General features: G+C 37.9%; 1 non-coding gene across 1 annotated transcript; it reads right to left on the bottom strand.

Moving 5' to 3' along the window:
* Positions 1-3,417: 3,417 nt before the first annotated feature.
* On the bottom strand, positions 3,418-3,511 carry trnai-uau (transfer RNA isoleucine (anticodon UAU)). Its single transcript has 2 exons — positions 3,474-3,511; positions 3,418-3,453 (listed from the first exon to the last, which is right to left on the bottom strand). It is a non-coding gene; the product is annotated as a tRNA-Ile (tRNA).
* Positions 3,512-24,303: the final 20,792 nt, after the last annotated feature.

A 24,303-nucleotide genomic window follows, 5' to 3' on the forward strand; every position in this document is an offset into this window, starting at 1 on the left:
GTGTGAGAGACATTCACAGTTTACCTTGAGAAAGTTGAGGTTACAAAAATCTAAATGGGACATCTGGGAATTCTTCACCAGATGACCCCTTGAAATTCACACACTTCCCCTGAAAGAACAGCCACGTACATAATTGACTTCCCAGGAACAAAACATTATCTCACGTCCGCCTCAAAACTCATTCACCCTCCCTGGCTGTAGGTTATATCAAACACACAAACACACACAATCGTCCCCCCCCCCCCCCCCCCCCCCGCATACACACACACACACGACAAGCCACACCTTTGACCTCAAAGTTTTTACTGGTGTGCAGCCAGGCAAAATTACATCACTTCCTTTTGGCAAGTTGACAGGTGCTTCATCAGTGAAGTCGCTCTGGGCTTCAGAGAGCAGTGGAAGAAAAAAACAAAAAAAAACAATAATGATAATAATTATACCTTCACACGTAATGAGCAGCAGAGCCCACGGGCCACAATACATAACAGCTGGGCCTGGGAGCTGTCAGACGCGAGATAGTGAGTGAACACTTGGTACAAACCAAAGACAGATGTAAATTATAGCTGTGTGGTTAGTAACCATTTACAAACTGTAGTGCCTCTGCCCATCCCAATTAAAAACTGCACATGACTGTGGCCTATTAATATGTTTAATAAGCTCTATCAAAATCAAAATTCTTTCCTAACACATATGGTGTCATTGTATGTTAAGTGACACTGACAAATAAATTATAGTCCAAATTGTTAAATTATGATGTTTAACTGTTCATGTTGTCCTTACAAACCTTCACTTTTAGAAAAATAGGATGATGCACATCAGTAGTCTACTTAAACTTAAACTTTTTAATGGATATCTGTTGTGTCTTGGGATGGCCACTTTTCTTTCAACAGGACATTTTCCACCCCAGAAATGTTTAGAAATGTTTCTGTCTGTTTTCTGAAGTCATCAGCTGCTACATGTAAGACTTCTCTGACCCATCCTTCATTTATCAGAAAGCTGCCTGGATGTTACTAAAAGCCATACCGTTATATTATTCACCACATATTGAAAGTTCTTTAGCTACAGCAGCATGGAAAGATACATGGCAAAAGCAATACAAATTACAGAATACAAATAGAGGCAGTAAAAGTATAAAATACAAAAAAACAAATTTAAATACACAGTATATACAAATAAAATAGAATATAATTTGATTAAATTAAACAACCTTGCAACGAATTAAACAACAGTGTAACGGTGTTAATGATGTAGGACCGATTTGGCCAGAGGTGAGCAATTGTACAGTCTTATTGCAGTGGGCAGGAATGATCTCCTGTATCGGTCCTTGTGACAGCGGAGCTGGAGGAGTCTGTTGGAGAAAGTGCTCCGCTGTCCCTGCAGTAGGTGTCCTCCTCTCCACCACCTTTTCCAGACTGTCCAGTTTGCAGCCGATTATGGAGCCGGCCTTTTTAACCAGTTTCGGCTTACACTTAAGCAAATGGCTTGAGAGATAGTACTAACACTTCATGACTGACTGAAGGTATGTAAACTGTTGGTATAAACTCACCATTCCATGCTAAATCTTTAGCATATACTAAGTTGACAAACCATATCTCTCTCGTAACAATTTTGCATTCACAAGAGCAACAGTAGCCTCACAGTCCAAACACTGCAGCCTGAAGACTAAGTTGAGCTGCCCTGCTCAAACATGTCTCTGTTTGTAGATGTAATTACATATACGGCTTTATGTTAACGGTTTTTATTTTACAATGATAAAAGACTGAAGTTCATCATTTACTAAAAAAAAAATGTCTTTCCCTGCACTTTTACATTTGTTCTTAAACGTACACAGATAAAGCCCAAGTTGAGAGGAGAAGGCAAGTTCACAGAGAGAGATCACCGAGGGAGGAGGGGGAGATAAGACAACACTGGCAGAATGAAAAGGCTCTCCTGTTGGACAAACAGGTACGGTGCAGTAGGGACGGCAGTGAAAATGTCAGAAAAACTAACAAAGTATGTTTGTTGGAGACTGGATAATGTCTTGAGCAGTGTTGGTGAGATTCCCATTCCAAACTTAAGACTGTTTTTGCAAAAATGGTGATCTCATGCTCATTGCATCTGGCCTCAAGTGTTCATAATGGAGTAAGTCTCTCAGCAGACCATGTTTTCTACATTAGCCCCATTCGTGAGCTTGTGACAGTCAATAATATACACCATATCTACTCATCCACCTTGGGGTTAAAGCTGTTGTGTGTGTTGAATTGAGTGTTGCATTGTAGCATATCTATCCATCTTCCAGTTCATGCACATAATATCAATCATATCCCCACAACTTTCCTCCTGCACTTCTCATATATTTCTACATTGCAAAATGAAACTGTCCAGCCAGATGACTCACTCCACATTTTTAAAAAAGCCGCCTGCAGACATCCATATGTGCAGGCTTGTGTTAAATGTGCAGAAATTAGAACAGACACACACCAAAGGCAGAAGTGGGAAGAGAGAAAGAAAGAGGGGGGGAAAAAACGTACTAAGTGTTTTCATTCAAACAGCAGTCACAGCCAGTCAGATTCAAGCATCAGTAAATACAGACAGTTAGGTCCAAACGGTGGACAACCTACATCCTCTAGTGGCGGGATACTAAAACGTCATGTCAAGTCCGTTACAAAGCAATTAACACTTTTCACTCACACATACTCTAATCATCCAATCGCTTGCATAGAAATTAGTATTTTAACTGCTCCCATGAGTTTTTATACGTGTTATGTAGTTTAAATGAGGAGTTTAAGTTATGTTATGGGAAAACAAAAATTGTAGCCAGAAGAAAAATCTGTCTATATCACATTTATAATGATTAAATAAAAAATGATGTATATCTAAATGTGACAGTCTATGTCTTCAAGTATTATTTTCTAGAAAGATATTTTTGGTCCTGATGCGAGATTTCACATCTGTTTTTAACCATTTTTGTAAATACACTGATGTAGGATAAGACCCATCACAAATTCAAGGTTCATTTCAAACAATATGTCAGCAGGGCAAGATGAAATACTGGTGAAACTTTGGTTTGGTTGTCCTTTTCCTTTTCACACAGTGAGTCTGTGCAGAGATGGAGAGCTGCTGCCTCCTACTGTTCATAAAACTGAAATACCATTTAGTTTCTGTAAATACTTACAACAATTCTGTCACAATGTGATTTAAAATACAAATATGTCTGTAAATGACACACCAAGATGGTTTTTCATGTATAAAAATGATAAAGTCAGTGTAAACTTTGTGTTACTATGTAAATTTGAGGATTGCTATGTTCTCTAAATAACAACCCTATCAATGTGTGGTTTGTGTGTAAGAATACATTTTAAGTTGACGTCAAAATCTATTGCATTTTAAAATATGCACAATGGTTATATTCTGCAATAAAGAGGACTATCAAAAGACTGCTCCAGGTGAGGCTCGAACTCACAACCTCGGCATTGCTCTACAGTGTACTGTCATATAAGTACCGCGCGCTAACCGATTGCGCCACTGGAGCTCAGTGCATTGTGGCCACAGTTGGGTTTATGAACGAGACACAACTTCCGGTCTGATTATTTTTTATTTTAGTTTACTTTTTAAAGCCGCAACGTTCAAATCACGTTAATGTTTGTATTTATCAATAGCAACAGATATTTTAACAGTCGAGTTAAAATGTTTGCACGTTATTACGCGAAGAGGGATTAAAACGTGTCACGGGGCTACCGGACAGAAAATGCAAATAACGAGAAGAGCTGTTCCATAGTTCAGCCATATTTCAATATGTGGTGAATAATATATCAATATGGCTATCAGTGACATTCAAGCTGGTTTCCGATAAATGGAGGATGGGTCAGAGAAGTCTTCCGTGCAGCAGCTGATGACGTCAGAAAAAGACAGAAACATTTCCGGGATGGAACGTGTCCTGCTCACAGACAAGTGGCCATCCCGTAGGTTTCACTTGTAACCCCATTCTACAGATACAGAGGGGTATCAAGTCACATTCTGTGTACAATTTCAGGGGAAACACTATTTCAAATCTGAGATTCTCAGCCTAATGTAAAACTGCATTGCAGTGCCACGTCTTAAACTAAGTGTATCCAAACAAGTTTTTTTCATCAGTAGAATGGCAAATGGGATCAACTAAATGGCCAAAGTGGCTTCAAGTCACTTCATGTGGACAATTTCACAGAAAACACGATGTTTCAAAAAATGCCTTATCTCAGCGAGAGAAGCTCAAATACAGCCTAAAACAGCATTACAGTGCCACGGCTTAAACTAAGTCTTTACAAACAAATTTCCTACTCAGAACTATGGCAATTTGGATAAACTACATGGCCAAAGTGGTTTCAAGTCACTTTGTATTGACAATTTCACAGGAAACACAAGGTTTCAAAAACAGCCTTATCTCAGCGAGAGAAGCTTAAATACAGCATAAAACTGCTTTACAGTGCTAAAAATAAGTATTTACAAACAAATTTCTTCAACAGTGGCCAAAGTGGTTTCAAGTCACTTTGTGTCTGCAATTTCACGGAAAACAGTATTTTAAATCTCACTTTCTCAGCATAATGTAAAACTGCATCACAGCGCCATAGCTTAAATTAAGTGTTTACAAACAAATTTCTTCATCAGTACTGTCGGAAATGGGATAAAATACATGGCCAAAGTGGTTTCAAGTCACTTTGTGTTCACAATTTCTCAGAAAACACAATGTCTCAAAAACAGCATAAAACTGCTTTACAGTGCCACGGCTTAAACTAAGTGTTTACTAATAAGTTTCCTACTCAGAACTATGGCAAATGGGATACACTACACTACATGGCCAAAAGACTTCAAGACACTTTGTGTCTGTAATTTCACAGAAAACAGCATTTCAAGTCTCTCTGTCTCAGCCTAATGTAAAACTGCATCACAGCGACACGGCTTACTATAAGTGTTTACTAAAAAGTTTCTTCCTCAGAACGATGGCAATTGGTATAAACTACATGGCCAAAGTGGTTCCAAGTCACTTTCTGTGGACAATTTCACAGAAAACACAATGTTTCAAAAACAGCCTTATCTCAGCGAGAGAAGCTCAAATACAGCATATAGCTGCATATTAATGCCACGGCTTAAACTAAGTGTTTACTAAGAAGTTTCCTACTCAGAACTTTGGCAAATGGGATACACTACATTGCCAAAGTGGTTTCAAGTCACTTTGTGTGGACAATTTCACAGGAAACACAATATTTCAAAAACAGCCTAAGAGAGAAGCTCAAATACAGCTTAAAACTGCATATTAATGCCACGGCTTAAACTAAGTGTTTATTAAAAACTTTATTCCTCAGAACGATGGCAATTGGTATAAACTACATGGCCAAAGTGGTTTCAAGTCACTTTGTGTCTGCAATTTCACAGAAAACAGCATTTCAAGTCTCTCTGTCTCAGCCAAATGTAAAACTGCATCACAGCGTCACGGCTTAAACTAGTGTTTACTAAAAAGTTTCTTCCTCAGAACGATGGCAATTGGGATAAACTACATGGCCAAAGTGGTTTCAAGTCACTTTGTGTCTGCTATTTCACAGAAAACAGTATTTTAAATCTCACTTTCTCAGCCTAATGTAAAACTGCATCACAGAGCCACGGCATAAATTAAGTGTTTACGAAAAAAGTTCTTCGTCAGTACTGTGGCAAATGGGATACACTACATGGCCAAAAGACTTCAAGACACTTTGTGTCTGTAATTTCACAGAAAACAGCATTTCAAGTCTCTCTGTCTCAGCCTAATGTAAAACTGCATCACAGCGCCACGGCTTAAACTAAGTGTTTACTAAAAAGTTTCTTCCTCAGAACGATGGCAATTGGGATAAACTAAATGGCCAAAGTGGTTTCAAGTCACTTTGTGTCTGCTATTTCACAGAAAACAGTATTTTAAATCTCACTTTCTCAGCCTAATGTAAAACTGCATCACAGAGCCACGGCATAAATTAAGTGTTTACGAAAAAAGTTCTTCGTCAGTACTGTGGCAAATGGGATACACTACATGGCCAAAAGACTTCAAGACACTTTGTGTCTGTAATTTCACAGAAAACAGTATTTTAAATCTCACTTTCTCAGCCTAATGTAAAACTGCATCACAGAGCCACGGCTTAAATTAAGTGTTTACAATCAAATTTCCGACTCAGAACTATGTCAAATGGGATACACTACATGGCCAATGTGGCTTCACTTTGTGTCTGTAATTTCACAGAAAACAGCATTTCAAGTCTCTCTGTCTCAGCCTAATTTAAAACTGCATCACAGCGACACGGCTTAAACTAAGTGTTTACTAAAAAGTTTCTTCCTCAGAACGATGGCAATTGGAATAAACTACATGGCCAAATAGGTTTCAAGTCACTTTGTGTCTGTAATTTCACAGAAAACAGCATTTCAAGTCTCTCTGTCTCAGCCTAATTTAAAACTGCATCACAGCGACACGGCTTAAACTAAGTGTTTACTAACGGGATAAAATACTACCAAAATGCTTCCAAAAGACTTCAAGTCACTTTGTGTTCACAATTTCTCAGAAAACACAATGTCTCAAAAACAGCACAAAACTGCTTTACAGTGCCACGGCTTAAACTAAGTGTTTACTAAAAAGTTTCTTCATCACTACTATGGCAAATGGGATAAACAACATGGACAAAGTGGTTTCAAGTCACTTTGTGTGGACAATTTGACAGGAAACACAATGTTTCAAAAACAGCCTTATCTCAAAGAAGCTCAAAAACAGCATAAAACTGCTTTACAGTGCCACGGCTTAAACTAAGTGTTTACGAACAAATTTCTTCATCAGCAAATGGGATACACTACATGGCCAAAGTGGCTTCAAGTCAATTTTTGTCTGCAATTACACAGAAAACAGCATTTCAAGTCTCACTTTCTCAACCTAATGTAAAACTGCATCACAGCGCCACGGCTTAAACTAAGTGTTTACAAACAAGTTTCATACTCAGAACTTTGGCAAATGGGATACACTACATGGGCAAAGTGGTTTCAAGTCACTTTGTGTGGACAATTACACAGGAAACACAATGTTTCAAAAACAGCCTTATCTCAGCGAGAGAAGCTAAAAAACAGCATAAAACTGCATTACAGTGCCACGGCTCAAACGAAGTGTTTACGAACAAATTTCTTCATCACTACTATGGCAAATGGAATAAACAACATGGACAAAGTGGCTTCAAGTCACTTTGTGTGGACAATTTCACAGGAAACACAATGTTTCAAAAACAGCCTTATCGCAGAGAGAGAAGCTCAAAAACAGCATAAAACTGCTTTACAGTGCCACGGCTTAAACTAATTGTTTACGAACAAATTTCTTCATCAGCAAATGGGATACACTACATGGCCAAAGTGGCTTCAAGTCACTTTTTGTCTGCAATTACACAGAAAACAGCATTTCAAGTCTCACTTTCTCAACCTAATGTAAAACTGCATCACAGCGCCACGGCTTAAACTAAGTGTTTACAAACAAGTTTCATACTCAGAACTTTGGCAAATGGGATACACTACATGGGCAAAGTGGTTTCAAGTCACTTTGTGTGGACAATTTCACAGGAAACACAATGTTTTAAAAGCAGCCTTATCTCAGCGAGAGAAGCTCAAATACAGCGTAAAACTGCATTACAGTGCCACGGCTCAAACTAAGTGTTTACGAACAAATTTCTTCATCAGTACTATGGCAAATGGAATAAACAACATGGACAAAGTGGCTTCAAGTCACTTTGTGTTGACAATTTCACAGGAAACACAATGTTTCAAAAACAGCCTTATCGCAGAGAGAGAAGCTCAAAAACAGCATGAAACTGCTTTAGAGTGCCACGGCTTAAACTAAGTGTTTACGAACAAATTTCTTCATCAGCAAATGGGATACACTACATGGCCAATGTGGCTTCACTTTGTGTCTGCAATTACACAGAAAACAACATTTCAAGTCTCACTTTCTCAGTAAAACTGCATCACAGCGCCACGGCTCAAAATAAGTGTTTACAAACAAGTTTCATACTCAGAACTTTGGCAAATGGGATACACTACATGGGCAAAGTGGTTTCAATTCACTTTGTGTGGACAATTTCACAGGAAACACAATGTTTCAAAAACAGCCTTATCTCAGCGAGAGAAGCTCAAAAACAGCATAAAACTGCTTTACAGTGCCACGGCTTAAACTAAGTGTTTACGAACAAATTTCTTCATCAGTATCTATGGCAAATGGAATAAACAACATGGACAAAGTGGCTTCAAGTAACTTTGTGTGGACAATTACACAGGAAACACAATATTTCAAAAACAGCCTTATCGCAGCGAGAGAAGCTCAAAAACAGCATAAAACTGCTTTACAGTGCCACGGCTTAAACTAAGTGTTTACGAACAAATTTCTTCATCAGCAAATGGGATACACTACATGGCCAAAGTGGCTTCAAGTCAATTTTTGTCTGCAATTACACAGAAAACAGCATTTCAAGTCTCACTTTCTCAACCTAATGTAAAACTGCATCACAGCGCCACGGCTTAAACTAAGTGTTTACAAACAAGTTTCATACTCAGAACTTTGGCAAATGGGATACACTACATGGGCAAAGTGGTTTCAAGTCACTTTGTGTGGACAATTTCACAGGAAACACAATGTTTTAAAAGCAGCCTTATCTCAGCGAGAGAAGCTCAAATACAGCGTAAAACTGCATTACAGTGCCACGGCTCAAACTAAGTGTTTACGAACAAATTTCTTCATCAGTACTATGGCAAATGGAATAAACAACATGGACAAAGTGGCTTCAAGTCACTTTGTGTTGACAATTTCACAGGGAAACACAATGTTTCAAAAACAGCCTTATCGCAGAGAGAGAAGCTCAAAAAACAGCATGAAACTGCTTTAGAGTGCCACGGCTTAAACTAAGTGTTTACGAACAAATTTCTTCATCAGCAAATGGGATACACTACATGGCCAATGTGGCTTCACTTTGTGTCTGCAATTACACAGAAAACAACATTTCAAGTCTCACTTTCTCAGTAAAACTGCATCACAGCGCCACGGCTCAAAATAAGTGTTTACAAACAAGTTTCATACTCAGAACTTTGGCAAATGGGATACACTACATGGGCAAAGTGGTTTCAATTCACTTTGTGTGGACAATTTCACAGGAAACACAATGTTTCAAAAACAGCCTTATCTCAGCGAGAGAAGCTCAAAAACAGCATAAAACTGCTTTACAGTGCCACGGCTTAAACTAAGTGTTTACGAACAAATTTCTTCATCAGCAAATGGGATACACTACATGGCCAATGTGGCTTCACTTTGTGTCTACAATTACACAGAAAACAGCATTTTCAAGACTCACTTTCTCATCCTAATGTAAAACTGCATCACAGCGCCACGGCTTAAAACTAAGTGTTTACAAACAAGTTTCATACTCAGAACTTTGGCAAATGGGATACACTACATGGGCAAAGTGGTTTCAAGTCACTTGTGTGGACAATTTCACAGGAAACACAATGTTTCAAAACAGCCTTATCTCAGCGAGAGAAGCTCAAAAAAAGCATAAAACTGCTTTACGGCTTAAACTAAGTGTTTACGAACAAATTTCTTCATCACTACTATGGCAAATGGGATAAACAACATGGACAAAGTGGTTTCAAGTCACTTTGTGTGGACAATTTGACAGGAAACACAATGTTTCAAAAACAGCCTTATCTCAGCGAGAGAAGCTCAAAAACAGCATAAAACTACTTTACAGTGCCACGGCTTAAACTAAGTGTTTACGAACAAATTTCTTCATCAGCAAATGGGATACACTACATGGCCAATGTGGCTTCACTTTGTGTCCTGCAATTACACAGAAAACAGCATTTCAAGACTCACTTTCTCATCCTAATGTAAAAACTGCATCACAGCGCCACGGCTTAAACCTAAGTGTTTACAAACAAGTTTCATACTCAGCAACTTTGGCAAATGGGATACACTACATGGGCAAAGTGGTTTCAAGTCACTTTGTGTGGACAATTTCACAGGAAACACAATGTTTCAAAAACAGCCTTATCTCAGCGAGAGAAGCTCAAAAACAGCAGAAAACTGCTTTTCGGCTTAAACTAAGTGTTTACGAACAAATTTCTTCATCACTACTATGTCAAATGGGATAAACAACATAGACAAAGTGGTTTCCAAGTCACTTTGTGTGGATCAATTTGACAGGAAACACAATGTTTCAAAAACAGCCTTATCTCAGCGAGAGAAGCTCAAAAACAGCATAAAACTGCTTTACGGCTTAAACTAAGTGTTTACGAAAAAATTTCTTCATCACTACTATGGCAAATGGATAAACAACATGGACAAAGTGGTTTCAAGTCACTTTGTGTGGACCAATTTCACAGGAAACACAATGTTTCAAAAACAGCCTTATCTCAGCGAGGAGAAGCCTCAAAAACAGCATAAAACAGCTTTACAGTGCCACGGCTTAAACTAAGTGTTTACGAACAAATTTCTTCATCAGCAAATGGGATACACTACATGGCCAATGTGGCTTCACTTTGTGTCTGCAATTACACAGAAAACAGCATTTCAAGACTTCACTTTCTCATCCTAATGTAAAACTGCATCACCGCCACGGCTTAAACTAAGTGTTTACAAACAAGTTTCATACTCAGAACTTTGGCAAATGGGATACACTTACACGTGCAAAGTGGTTTCAAGTCACTTTGTGTGGACAATTTCACAGGAAACACAATGTTTCAAAAACAGCCTTATCTCAGCGAGAGAAGCTCAAAAACAGCATAAAACTGCTTTTCGGCTTAAACTAAGTGTTACGAACAAATTTCTAAATCACTACTATGGCAAATGGGATAAACAACATGGACAAAGTGGTTTCAAGTCACTTTGTGTGGACAATTTCACAGGAAACACAATGTTTCAAAAACAGCCTTATCTCAGCGAGAGAAGCTCAAAAACAGCATAAAACTGCTTTACGGCTTAAACTAAGTGTTTACGAATAAATTTCTTCATCACTACTATGGCAAATGGGATAAACAACATGGACAAAGTGGTTTTCAAGTCACTTTGTGTGGACAATTTCACAGGAAAACACAATGTTTCAAAAACAGCCTTATCTCAGCGAGAGAAGCTCAAAAACAGCATAAAACTGCTTTACAGTGCCACGGCTTAAACTAAGTGTTTACGAACAAATTTCTTCATCAGCAAATGGGATACACTACATGGCCAATGTGGCTTCACTTTGTGTCTGCAATTACACAGAAAACAGCATTTCAAGACTCACTTTCTCATCCTAATGTAAAACTGCATCACAGCGTCGCGCGGCTTAAACTAAGTGTTTTACAAACAAGTTTCATACTCAGAACTTTGGCAAATGGGATACACTACATGGGCAAAGTGGTTTCAAGTCACTTTGTGTGGACAATTTCACAGGAAACACAATGTTTCAAAAACAGCCTTATCTCAGCGAGAGAAGCTCAAAAACAGCATAAAACTGCTGTACGGCTTAAACTAAGTGTTTTCGAACAAATTTCTTCATCACTACTATGGCAAATGGGATAAACAACATGGACAAAGTGGTTTCAAGTCACTTTGTGTGGACAATTTGACAGGAAACACAATGTTCAAAAACAGCCTTATCTCAGCTGAGAGAAGCTCAAAAACAGCATAAAATGCTTTACCGGCTTAAACTAAGTGTTTACGAACAAATTTCTTCATCACTACTAAGGCAAATGGGATAAACAACATGGACAAAGTGGTTTCAAGTCACTTTGTGTTGACAATTTCACAGGAAACACAATGTTTCAAAAACAGCCTCATCTCAGCGAGAGAAGCTCAAAAACAGCATAAAACTCCTTTACGGCTTTAAACTAAGTGTTTACGAACAAATTTATTCATCACTACTATGGCAAATGGGATAAACAACATGGACAAAGTGGTTTCAAATCACTTTGTGTGGACAATTTAACAGGAAACACAATGTTTCAAAAACAGCCTTATCTCAGCGAGAGAAGCTCAAAAAACAGCATAAAACTGCTTTTCGGCTTAAACTAAGTGTTTACGAACAAATTTCTTCATCACTACTATGGCAAATGGGATAAACAACATGGACAAAGTGGTTTCAAGTCACTTTGTGTGGACAATTTGACAGGAAACACAATGTTTCAAAAACAGCCTTATCTCAGCGAGAGAAGACTCAAAAACAGCATAAAACTGCTTTACAGTGCCACGGCTTTAACTAAGTGTTTACGAACAAATTTTCTTCATCAGTAAATGGGATACACTACATGGCCAATGTGGCTTCACTTTGTGTCTGCAATTACCACAGAAAACAGCATTTCAAGACTCACTTTCTCATCCTAATGTAAAAACTGCATCACAGCGCCACGGCTTAAACTAAGTGTTTACAAACAAGTTTCATACTCAGAACTTTGGCAAATGGGATACACTACACGTGCAAAGTGGTTTCAAGTCACTTTGTGTGGACAATTTCACAGGAAACACAAATGTTTCAAAAACAGCCTTATCTCAGTGAGAGAAGCTCAAAAACAGCATAAAACTGCTTTACGGCTTAAACTAAGTGTTTACGAACAAATTTCTTCATCACTACTATGGCAAATGGGATAAACAACATGGACGAAGTGGTTTCAAGTCAATTTGTGTGGACAATTTCACAGGAAACACAATGTTTCAAAAACAGCCTTATCTCAGCGAGAGAAGCTCAAAAACAGCATAAAACTGCTTTACGGCTTAAACTAAGTGTTTACGAACAAATTTCTTCATCACTACTATGGCAAATGGGATAAACAACATGGACAAAGTGGTTTCAAGTCACTTTGTGTGGACAATTTCACAGGAAACACAATGTTTCAAAAACAGCCTTATCTCAGCGAGAGAAGCTCAAAAACAGCATAAAACTGCTTTACAGTGCCACGGCTTAAACTAAGTGTTTACGAACAAATTTCTTCATCAGCAAATGGGATACACTACATGGCCAATGTGGCTTCACTTTGTGTCTGCAATTACACAGAAAACAGCATTTCAAGACTCACTTTCTCATCCTAATGTAAAACTGCATCACAGCGCCACGGCTTAAACTAAGTGTTTACAAACAAGTTTCATACTCAGAACTTTGGCAAATGGGATACACTACATGTGCAAAGTGGTTTCAAGTCACTTTGTGTGGACAATTTCACAGGAAACACAATGTTTCAAAAACAACCTTATCTCAGCGAGAGAAGCTCAAAAACAGCATAAAACTGCTTTTCGGCTTAAACTAAGTGTTTACGAACAAATTTCTTCATCACTACTATGTCAAATGGGATAAACAACATAGACAAAGTGGTTTCAAGTCACTTTGTGTGGACAATTTGACAGGAAACACAATGTTTCAAAAACAGCCTTATCTCAGCGAGAGAAGCTCAAAAACAGCATAAAACTGCTTTACGGCTTAAACTAAGTGTTTAAGAACAAATTTCTTCATCACTACTAAGGCAAATGGGATAAACAACATGGACAAAGTGGTTTCAAGTCACTTTGTGTGGACAATTTCACAGGAAACACAATGTTTCAAAAACAGCCTCATCTCAGCGAGAGAAGCTCAAAAACAGCATAAAACTGCTTTACGGCTTAAACTAAGTGTTTACGAACAAATTTCTTCATCACTACAATGTCAAATGGGATAAACAACATGGACAAAGTGGTTTCAAGTCACTTTGTGTGGACAATTTCACAGGAAACACAATGTTTCAAAAACAGCCTTATCTCAGCGAGAGAAGCTCAAATACAGCATAAAACTGCTGTACGGCTTAAACTAAGTGTTTACAAACAAATTTCTTCATCACTACAATGTCAAATGGGATAAACAACATGGACAAAGTGGTTTCAAGTCACTTTGTGTGGACAATTTCACAGGAAACACAATGTTTCAAAAACAGCCTTATCTCAGCGAGAGAAGCTCAAAAACAGCATAAAACTGCTTTACGGCTTAAACTAAGTGTTTACGAACAAATTTCTTCATCACTACTATGGCAAATGGGATAAACAACATGGACAAAGTGGTTTCAAGTCACTTTGTGTGGACAATTTCACAGGAAACACAATGTTTCAAAAACAGCCTTATCTCAGCGAGAGAAGCTCAAAAACAGCATAAAACTGCTTTACAGTGCCACGGCTTAAACTAAGTGTTTACGAACAAATTTCTTCATCAGCAAATGGGATACACTACATGGCCAATGTGGCTTCACTTTGTGTCTGCAATTACACAGAAAACAGCATTTCAAGACTCACTTTCTCATCCTAATGTAAAACTGCATCAAAGCGCCGCGGCTTAAACTATGTGTTTACAAACAAGTTTCATACTCAGAACTTTGGCAAATGGGATGCACTACATGGGCAAAGTGGTTTCAAGTCACTTTGTGTGGACAATTTCACAGGAAACACAAGCGAGAGAAGCTCAAAAACAGCATAAAACTGCTTTTCGGCTTAAACTAAGTGTTTACGAACAAATTTCTTCATCACTACTATGGCAAATGGGATAAACAACATGGACAAAGTGGTTTCAAGTCACTTTGTGTAGACAATTTGACAGGAAACACAATGTTTCAAAAACAGCCTTATCTCAGCGAGAGAAGCTCAAAAACAGCATAAAACTGCTTTACGGCTTAAACTAAGTGTTTACGAACAAATTTCTTCATCACTACAATGTCAAATGGGATAAACAACATGGACAAAGTGGTTTCAAGTCACTTTGTGTGGACAATTTCACAGGAAACACAATGTTTCAAAAAACAGCCTTATCTCAGCGAGAGAAGCTCAAAAACAGCATAAAACTGCTTTACAGTGCCACGGCTTAAACTAAGTGTTTACGAACAAATTTCTTCATCAGCAAATGGGATACACTACATGGCCAATGTGGCTTCACTTTGTGTCTGCAATTACACAGAAAACAGCATTTCAAGACTCACTTTCTCATCCTAATGTAAAACTGCATCACAGCGCCACGGCTTAAACTAAGTGTTTACAAACAAGTTTCATACTCAGAACTTTGGCAAATGGGATACACTACATGTGCAAAGTGGTTTCAAGTCACTTTGTGTGGACAATTTCACAGGAAACACAATGTTTCAAAAACAGCCTTATCTCAGCGAGAGAAGCTCAAAAACAGCATAAAACTGCTGTACGGCTTTAAACTAAGTGTTTACGAACAAATTTCTTCATCACTACTATGGCAAATGGGATAAACAACATGGACAAAGTGGTTTCAAGTCACTTTGTGTGGACAATTTGACAGGAAACACAATGTTTCAAAAACAGCCTTATCTCAGCGAGAGAAGCTCAAAAACAGCATAAAACTCCTTTACGGCTTAAACTAAGTGTTTACGAACAAATTTATTCATCACTACTATGGCAAATGGGATAAACAACATGGACAAAGTGGTTTCAAATCACTTTGTGTGGACAATTTAACAGGAAACACAATGTTTCAAAAACAGCCTTATCTCAGCGAGAGAAGCTCAAAAACAGCATAAAACTGCTTTTCGGCTTAAACTAAGTGTTTACGAACAAATTTCTATCACTACTATGTCAAATGGGATAAACAACATAGACAAAGTGGTTTCAAGTCACTTTGTGTGGACAATTTGACAGGAAACACAATGTTTCAAAAACAGCCTTATCTCAGCGAGAGAAGCTCAAAAACAGCATAAAACTGCTTTACGGCTTAAACTAAGTGTTTAAGAACAAATTTCTTCATCACTACTAAGGCAAATGGGATAAACAACATGGACAAAGTGGTTTCAAGTCACTTTGTGTGGACAATTTCACAGGAAACACAATGTTTCAAAAACAGCCTCATCTCAGCGAGAGAAGCTCAAAAACAGCATAAAACTGCTTTACGGCTTAAACTAAGTGTTTACGAACAAATTTCTTCATCACTACAATGTCAAATGGGATAAACAACATGGACAAAGTGGTTTCAAGTCACTTTGTGTGGACAATTTCACAGGAAACACAATGTTTCAAAAACAGCCTTATCTCAGCGAGAGAAGCTCAAATACAGCATAAAACTGCTGTACGGCTTAAACTAAGTGTTTACAAACAAATTTCTTCATCACTACAATGTCAAATGGGATAAACAACATGGACAAAGTGGTTTCAAGTCACTTTGTGTGGACAATTTCACAGGAAACACAATGTTTCAAAAACAGCCTTATCTCAGCGAGAGAAGCTCAAAAACAGCATAAAACTGCTTTACGGCTTAAACTAAGTGTTTACGAACAAATTTCTTCATCACTACTATGGCAAATGGGATAAACAACATGGACAAAGTGGTTTCAAGTCACTTTGTGTGGACAATTTCACAGGAAACACAATGTTTCAAAAACAGCCTTATCTCAGCGAGAGAAGCTCAAAAACAGCATAAAACTGCTTTACAGTGCCACGGCTTAAACTAAGTGTTTACGAACAAATTTCTTCATCAGCAAATGGGATACACTACATGGCCAATGTGGCTTCACTTTGTGTCTGCAATTACACAGAAAACAGCATTTCAAGACTCACTTTCTCATCCTAATGTAAAACTGCATCAAAGCGCCGCGGCTTAAACTATGTGTTTACAAACAAGTTTCATACTCAGAACTTTGGCAAATGGGATGCACTACATGGGCAAAGTGGTTTCAAGTCACTTTGTGTGGACAATTTCACAGGAAACACAATGTTTCAAAAACAGCCTTATCTCAGCGAGAGAAGCTCAAAAACAGCATAAAACTGCTTTTCGGCTTAAACTAAGTGTTTACGAACAAATTTCTTCATCACTACTATGGCAAATGGGATAAACAACATGGACAAAGTGGTTTCAAGTCACTTTGTGTAGACAATTTGACAGGAAACACAATGTTTCAAAAACAGCCTTATCTCAGCGAGAGAAGCTCAAAAACAGCATAAAACTGCTTTACGGCTTAAACTAAGTGTTTACGAACAAATTTCTTCATCACTACAATGTCAAATGGGATAAACAACATGGACAAAGTGGTTTCAAGTCACTTTGTGTGGACAATTTCACAGGAAACACAATGTTTCAAAAACAGCCTTATCTCAGCGAGAGAAGCTCAAAAACAGCATAAAACTGCTTTACAGTGCCACGGCTTAAACTAAGTGTTTACGAACAAATTTCTTCATCAGCAAATGGGATACACTACATGGCCAATGTGGCTTCACTTTGTGTCTGCAATTACACAGAAAACAGCATTTCAAGACTCACTTTCTCATCCTAATGTAAAACTGCATCACAGCGCCACGGCTTAAACTAAGTGTTTACAAACAAGTTTCATACTCAGAACTTTGGCAAATGGGATACACTACATGTGCAAAGTGGTTTCAAGTCACTTTGTGTGGACAATTTCACAGGAAACACAATGTTTCAAAAACAGCCTTATCTCAGCGAGAGAAGCTCAAAAACAGCATAAAACTGCTGTACGGCTTAAACTAAGTGTTTACGAACAAATTTCTTCATCACTACTTATGGCAAATGGGATAAACAACATGGACAAAGTGGTTTCAAGTCACTTTGTGTGGGACAATTTGACAGGAAACACAATGTTTCAAAAACAGCCTTATCTCAGCGAGAGAAGCTCAAAAACAGCATAAAACTCCTTTACGGCTTAAACTAAGTGTTTACGAACAAATTTATTCATCACTACTATGGCAAATGGGATAAACAACATGGACAAAGTGGTTTCAAATCACTTTGTGTGGACAATTTAACAGGAAACACAATGTTTCAAAAACAGCCTTATCTCAGCGAGAGAAGCTCAAAAACAGCATAAAACTGCTTTTTCGGCTTAAACTAAGTGTTTACGAACAAATTTCTTCATCACTACTATGGCAAATGGGATAAACAACATGGACAAAGTGGTTTCAAGTCACTTTGTGTGGACAATTTGACAGGAAACACAATGTTTCAAAAACAGCCTTATCTCAGCGAGAGAAGCTCAAAAACAGCATAAAACTGCTTTACAGTGCCACGGCTTTAACTAAGTGTTTACGAACAAATTTCTTCATCAGTAAATGGGATACACTACATGGCCAATGTGGCTTCACTTTGTGTCTGCAATTACACAGAAAACAGCATTTCAAGACTCACTTTCTCATCCTAATGTAAAACTGCATCACAGCGCCACGGCTTAAACTAAGTGTTTACAAACAAGTTTCATACTCAGAACTTTGGCAAATGGGATACACTACACGTGCAAAGTGGTTTCAAGTCACTTTGTGTGGACAATTTCACAGGAAACACAATGTTTCAAAAACAGCCTTATCTCAGCGAGAGAAGCTCAAAAACAGCATAAAACTGCTTTACGGCTTAAACTAAGTGTTTACGAAAAAATTTCTTCATCACTACTATGTCAAATGGGATAAACAACATAGACAAAGTGGTTTCAAGTCACTTTGTGTGGACAATTTGACAGGAAACACAATGTTTCAAAAACAGCCTTATCTCAGCGAGAGAAGCTCAAAAACAGCATAAAACTGCTTTACGGCTTAAACTAAGTGTTTAAGAACAAATTTCTTCATCACTACTAAGGCAAATGGGATAAACAACATGGACAAAGTGGTTTCAAGTCACTTTGTGTGGACAATTTCACAGGAAACACAATGTTTCAAAAACAGCCTCATCTCAGCGAGAGAAGCTCAAAAACAGCATAAAACTGCTTTACGGCTTAAACTAAGTGTTTACGAACAAATTTCTTCATCACTACAATGTCAAATGGGATAAACAACATGGACAAAGTGGTTTCAAGTCACTTTGTGTGGACAATTTCACAGGAAACACAATGTTTCAAAAACAGCCTTATCTCAGCGAGAGAAGCTCAAATACAGCATAAAACTGCTGTACGGCTTAAACTAAGTGTTTACAAACAAATTTCTTCATCACTACAATGTCAAATGGGATAAACAACATGGACAAAGTGGTTTCAAGTCACTTTGTGTGGACAATTTCACAGGAAACACAATGTTTCAAAAACAGCCTTATCTCAGCGAGAGAAGCTCAAAAACAGCATAAAACTGCTTTAACGGCTTAAACTAAGTGTTTACGAACAAATTTCTTCATCACTACTATGGCAAATGGGATAAACAACATGGACAAAGTGGTTTCAAGTCACTTTGTGTGGACAATTTCACAGGAAACACAATGTTTCAAAAACAGCCTTATCTCAGCGAGAGAAGCTCAAAAACAGCATAAAACTGCTTTACAGTGCCACGGCTTAAACTAAGTGTTTACGAACAAATTTCTTCATCAGCAAATGGGATACACTACATGGCCAATGTGGCTTCACTTTGTGTCTGCAATTACACAGAAAACAGCATTTCAAGACTCACTTTCTCATCCTAATGTAAAACTGCATCAAAGCGCCGCGGCTTAAACTATGTGTTTACAAACAAGTTTCATACTCAGAACTTTGGCAAATGGGATGCACTACATGGGCAAAGTGGTTTCAAGTCACTTTGTGTGGACAATTTCACAGGAAACACAATGTTTCAAAAACAGCCTTATCTCAGCGAGAGAAGCTCAAAAACAGCATAAAACTGCTTTTCGGCTTAAACTAAGTGTTTACGAACAAATTTCTTCATCACTACTATGGCAAATGGGATAAACAACATGGACAAAGTGGTTTCAAGTCACTTTGTGTAGACAATTTGACAGGAAACACAATGTTTCAAAAACAGCCTTATCTCAGCGAGAGAAGCTCAAAAACAGCATAAAACTGCTTTACGGCTTAAACTAAGTGTTTACGAACAAATTTCTTCATCACTACAAATGTCAAATGGGATAAACAACATGGACAAAGTGGTTTCAAGTCACTTTGTGTGGACAATTTCACAGGAAACACAATGTTTCAAAAACAGCCTTATCTCAGCGAGAGAAGCTCAAAAACAGCATAAAACTGCTTTACAGTGCCACGGCTTAAACTAAGTGTTTACGAACAAATTTCTTCATCAGCAAATGGGATACACTACATGGCCAATGTGGCTTCACTTTGTGTCTGCAATTACACAGAAAACAGCATTTCAAGACTCACTTTCTCATCCTAATGTAAAACTGCATCACAGCGCCACGGCTTAAACTAAGTGTTTACAAACAAGTTTCATACTCAGAACTTTGGCAAATGGGATACACTACATGTGCAAAGTGGTTTCAAGTCACTTTGTGTGGACAATTTCACAGGAAACACAATGTTTCAAAAACAGCCTTATCTCAGCGAGAGAAGCTCAAAAACAGCATAAAACTGCTGTACGGCTTAAACTAAGTGTTTACGAACAAATTTCTTCATCACTACTATGGCAAATGGGATAAACAACATGGACAAAGTGGTTTCAAGTCACTTTGTGTGGACAATTTGACAGGAAACACAATGTTTCAAAAACAGCCTTATCTCAGCGAGAGAAGCTCAAAAACAGCATAAAACTCCTTTAACGGCTTAAACTAAGTGTTTACGAACAAATTTATTCATCACTACTATGGCAAATGGGATAAACAACATGGACAAAGTGGTTTCAAATCACTTTGTGTGGACAATTTAACAGGAAACACAATGTTTCAAAAACAGCCTTATCTCAGCGAGAGAAGCTCAAAAACAGCATAAAACTGCTTTTCGGCTTAAACTAAGTGTTTACGAACAAATTTCTTCATCACTACTATGTCAAATGGGATAAACAACATAGACAAAGTGGTTTCAAGTCACTTTGTGTGGACAATTTGACAGGAAACACAATGTTTCAAAAACAGCCTTATCTCAGCGAGAGAAGCTCAAAAACAGCATAAAACTGCTTTACGGCTTAAACTAAGTGTTTAAGAACAAATTTCTTCATCACTACTAAGGCAAATGGGATAAACAACATGGACAAAGTGGTTTCAAGTCACTTTGTGTGGACAATTTCACAGGAAACACAATGTTTCAAAAACAGCCTCATCTCAGCGAGAGAAGCTCAAAAACAGCATAAAACTGCTTTACGGCTTAAACTAAGTGTTTACGAACAAATTTCTTCATCACTACAATGTCAAATGGGATAAACAACATGGACAAAGTGGTTTCAAGTCACTTTGTGTGGACAATTTCACAGGAAACACAATGTTTCAAAAACAGCCTTATCTCAGCGAGAGAAGCTCAAATACAGCATAAAACTGCTGTACGGCTTAAACTAAGTGTTTACAAACAAATTTCTTCATCACTACAATGTCAAATGGGATAAACAACATGGACAAAGTGGTTTCAAGTCACTTTGTGTGGACAATTTCACAGGAAACACAATGTTTCAAAAACAGCCTTATCTCAGCGAGAGAAGCTCAAAAACAGCATAAAACTGCTTTACCGGCTTAAACTAAGTGTTTACGAACAAATTTCTTCATCACTACTATGGCAAATGGGATAAACAACATGGACAAAGTGGTTTCAAGTCACTTTGTGTGGACAATTTCACAGGAAACACAATGTTTCAAAAACAGCCTTATCTCAGCGAGAGAAGCTCAAAAACAGCATAAAACTGCTTTACAGTGCCACGGCTTAAACTAAGTGTTTACGAAACAAATTTCTTCATCAGCAAATGGGATACACTACATGGCCAATGTGGCTTCACTTTGTGTCTGCAATTACACAGAAAACAGCATTTCAAGACTCACTTTCTCATCCTAATGTAAAACTGCATCAAAGCGCCGCGGCTTAAACTATGTGTTTACAAACAAGTTTCATACTCAGAACTTTGGCAAATGGGATGCACTACATGGGCAAAGTGGTTTCAAGTCACTTTGTGTGGACAATTTCACAGGAAACACAATGTTTCAAAAACAGCCTTATCTCAGCGAGAGAAGCTCAAAAACAGCATAAAACTGCTTTTCGGCTTAAACTAAGTGTTTACGAACAAATTTCTTCATCACTACTATGGCAAATGGGATAAACAACATGGACAAAGTGGTTTCAAGTCACTTTGTGTAGACAATTTGACAGGAAACACAATGTTTCAAAAACAGCCTTATCTCAGCGAGAGAAGCTCAAAAACAGCATAAAACTGCTTTACGGCTTAAACTAAGTGTTTACGAACAAATTTCTTCATCACTACAATGTCAAATGGGATAAACAACATGGACAAAGTGGTTTCAAGTCACTTTGTGTGGACAATTTCACAGGAAACACAATGTTTCAAAAACAGCCTTATCTCAGCGAGAGAAGCTCAAAAACAGCATAAAACTGCTTTACAGTGCCACGGCTTAAACTAAGTGTTTACGAACAAATTTCTTCATCAGCAAATGGGATACACTACATGGCCAATGTGGCTTCACTTTGTGTCTGCAATTACACAGAAAACAGCATTTCAAGACTCACTTTCTCATCCTAATGTAAAACTGCATCACAGCGCCACGGCTTAAACTAAGTGTTTACAAACAAGTTTCATACTCAGAACTTTGGCAAATGGGATACACTACATGTGCAAAGTGGTTTCAAGTCACTTTGTGTGGACAATTTCACAGGAAACACAATGTTTCAAAAACAGCCTTATCTCAGCGAGAGAAGCTCAAAAACAGCATAAAACTGCTGTACGGCTTAAACTAAGTGTTTACGAACAAATTTCTTCATCACTACTATGGCAAATGGGATAAACAACATGGACAAAGTGGTTTCAAGTCACTTTGTGTGGACAATTTGACAGGAAACACAATGTTTCAAAAACAGCCTTATCTCAGCGAGAGAAGCTCAAAAACAGCATAAAACTCCTTTACGGCTTAAACTAAGTGTTTACGAACAAATTTATTCATCACTACTATGGCAAATGGGATAAACAACATGGACAAAGTGGTTTCAAATCACTTTGTGTGGACAATTTAACAGGAAACACAATGTTTCAAAAACAGCCTTATCTCAGCGAGAGAAGCTCAAAAACAGCATAAAACTGCTTTTCGGCTTAAACTAAGTGTTTACGAACAAATTTCTTCATCACTACTATGGCAAATGGGATAAACAACATGGACAAAGTGGTTTCAAGTCACTTTGTGTGGACAATTTGACAGGAAACACAATGTTTCAAAAACAGCCTTATCTCAGCGAGAGAAGCTCAAAAACAGCATAAAACTGCTTTACAGTGCCACGGCTTTAACTAAGTGTTTACGAACAAATTTCTTCATCAGTAAATGGGATACACTACATGGCCAATGTGGCTTCACTTTGTGTCTGCAATTACACAGAAAACAGCATTTCAAGACTCACTTTCTCATCCTAATGTAAAACTGCATCACAGCGCCACGGCTTAAACTAAGTGTTTACAAACAAGTTTCATACTCAGAACTTTGGCAAATGGGATACACTACACGTGCAAAGTGGTTTCAAGTCACTTTGTGTGGACAATTTCACAGGAAACACAATGTTTCAAAAACAGCCTTATCTCAGCGAGAGAAGCTCAAAAACAGCATAAAACTGCTTTACGGCTTAAACTAAGTGTTTACGAACAAATTTCTTCATCACTACTATGGCAAATGGGATAAACAACATGGACAAAGTGGTTTCAAGTCAATTTGTGTGGACAATTTCACAGGAAACACAATGTTTCAAAAACAGCCTTATCTCAGCGAGAGAAGCTCAAAAACAGCATAAAACTGCTTTACGGCTTAAACTAAGTGTTTACGAACAAATTTCTTCATCACTACTATGGCAAATGGGATAAACAACATGGACAAAGTGGTTTCAAGTCACTTTGTGTGGACAATTTCACAGGAAACACAATGTTTCAAAAACAGCCTTATCTCAGCGAGAGAAGCTCAAAAACAGCATAAAACTGCTTTACAGTGCCACGGCTTAAACTAAGTGTTTACGAACAAATTTCTTCATCAGCAAATGGGATACACTACATGGCCAATGTGGCTTCACTTTGTGTCTGCAATTACACAGAAAACAGCATTTCAAGACTCACTTTCTCATCCTAATGTAAAACTGCATCACAGCGCCACGGCTTAAACTAAGTGTTTACAAACAAGTTTCATACTCAGAACTTTGGCAAATGGGATACACTACATGTGCAAAGTGGTTTCAAGTCACTTTGTGTGGACAATTTCACAGGAAACACAATGTTTCAAAAACAACCTTATCTCAGCGAGAGAAGCTCAAAAACAGCATAAAACTGCTTTTCGGCTTAAACTAAGTGTTTACGAACAAATTTCTTCATCACTACTATGTCAAATGGGATAAACAACATAGACAAAGTGGTTTCAAGTCACTTTGTGTGGACAATTTGACAGGAAACACAATGTTTCAAAAACAGCCTTA

Source organism: Embiotoca jacksoni, unplaced genomic scaffold (genome assembly GCF_022577435.1).
Source record: "Embiotoca jacksoni isolate LCO1_2020_lvr unplaced genomic scaffold, fEmbJac1.0.p SCAF_12, whole genome shotgun sequence".
Lineage (NCBI taxonomy): Eukaryota > Metazoa > Chordata > Actinopteri > Embiotocidae > Embiotoca > Embiotoca jacksoni.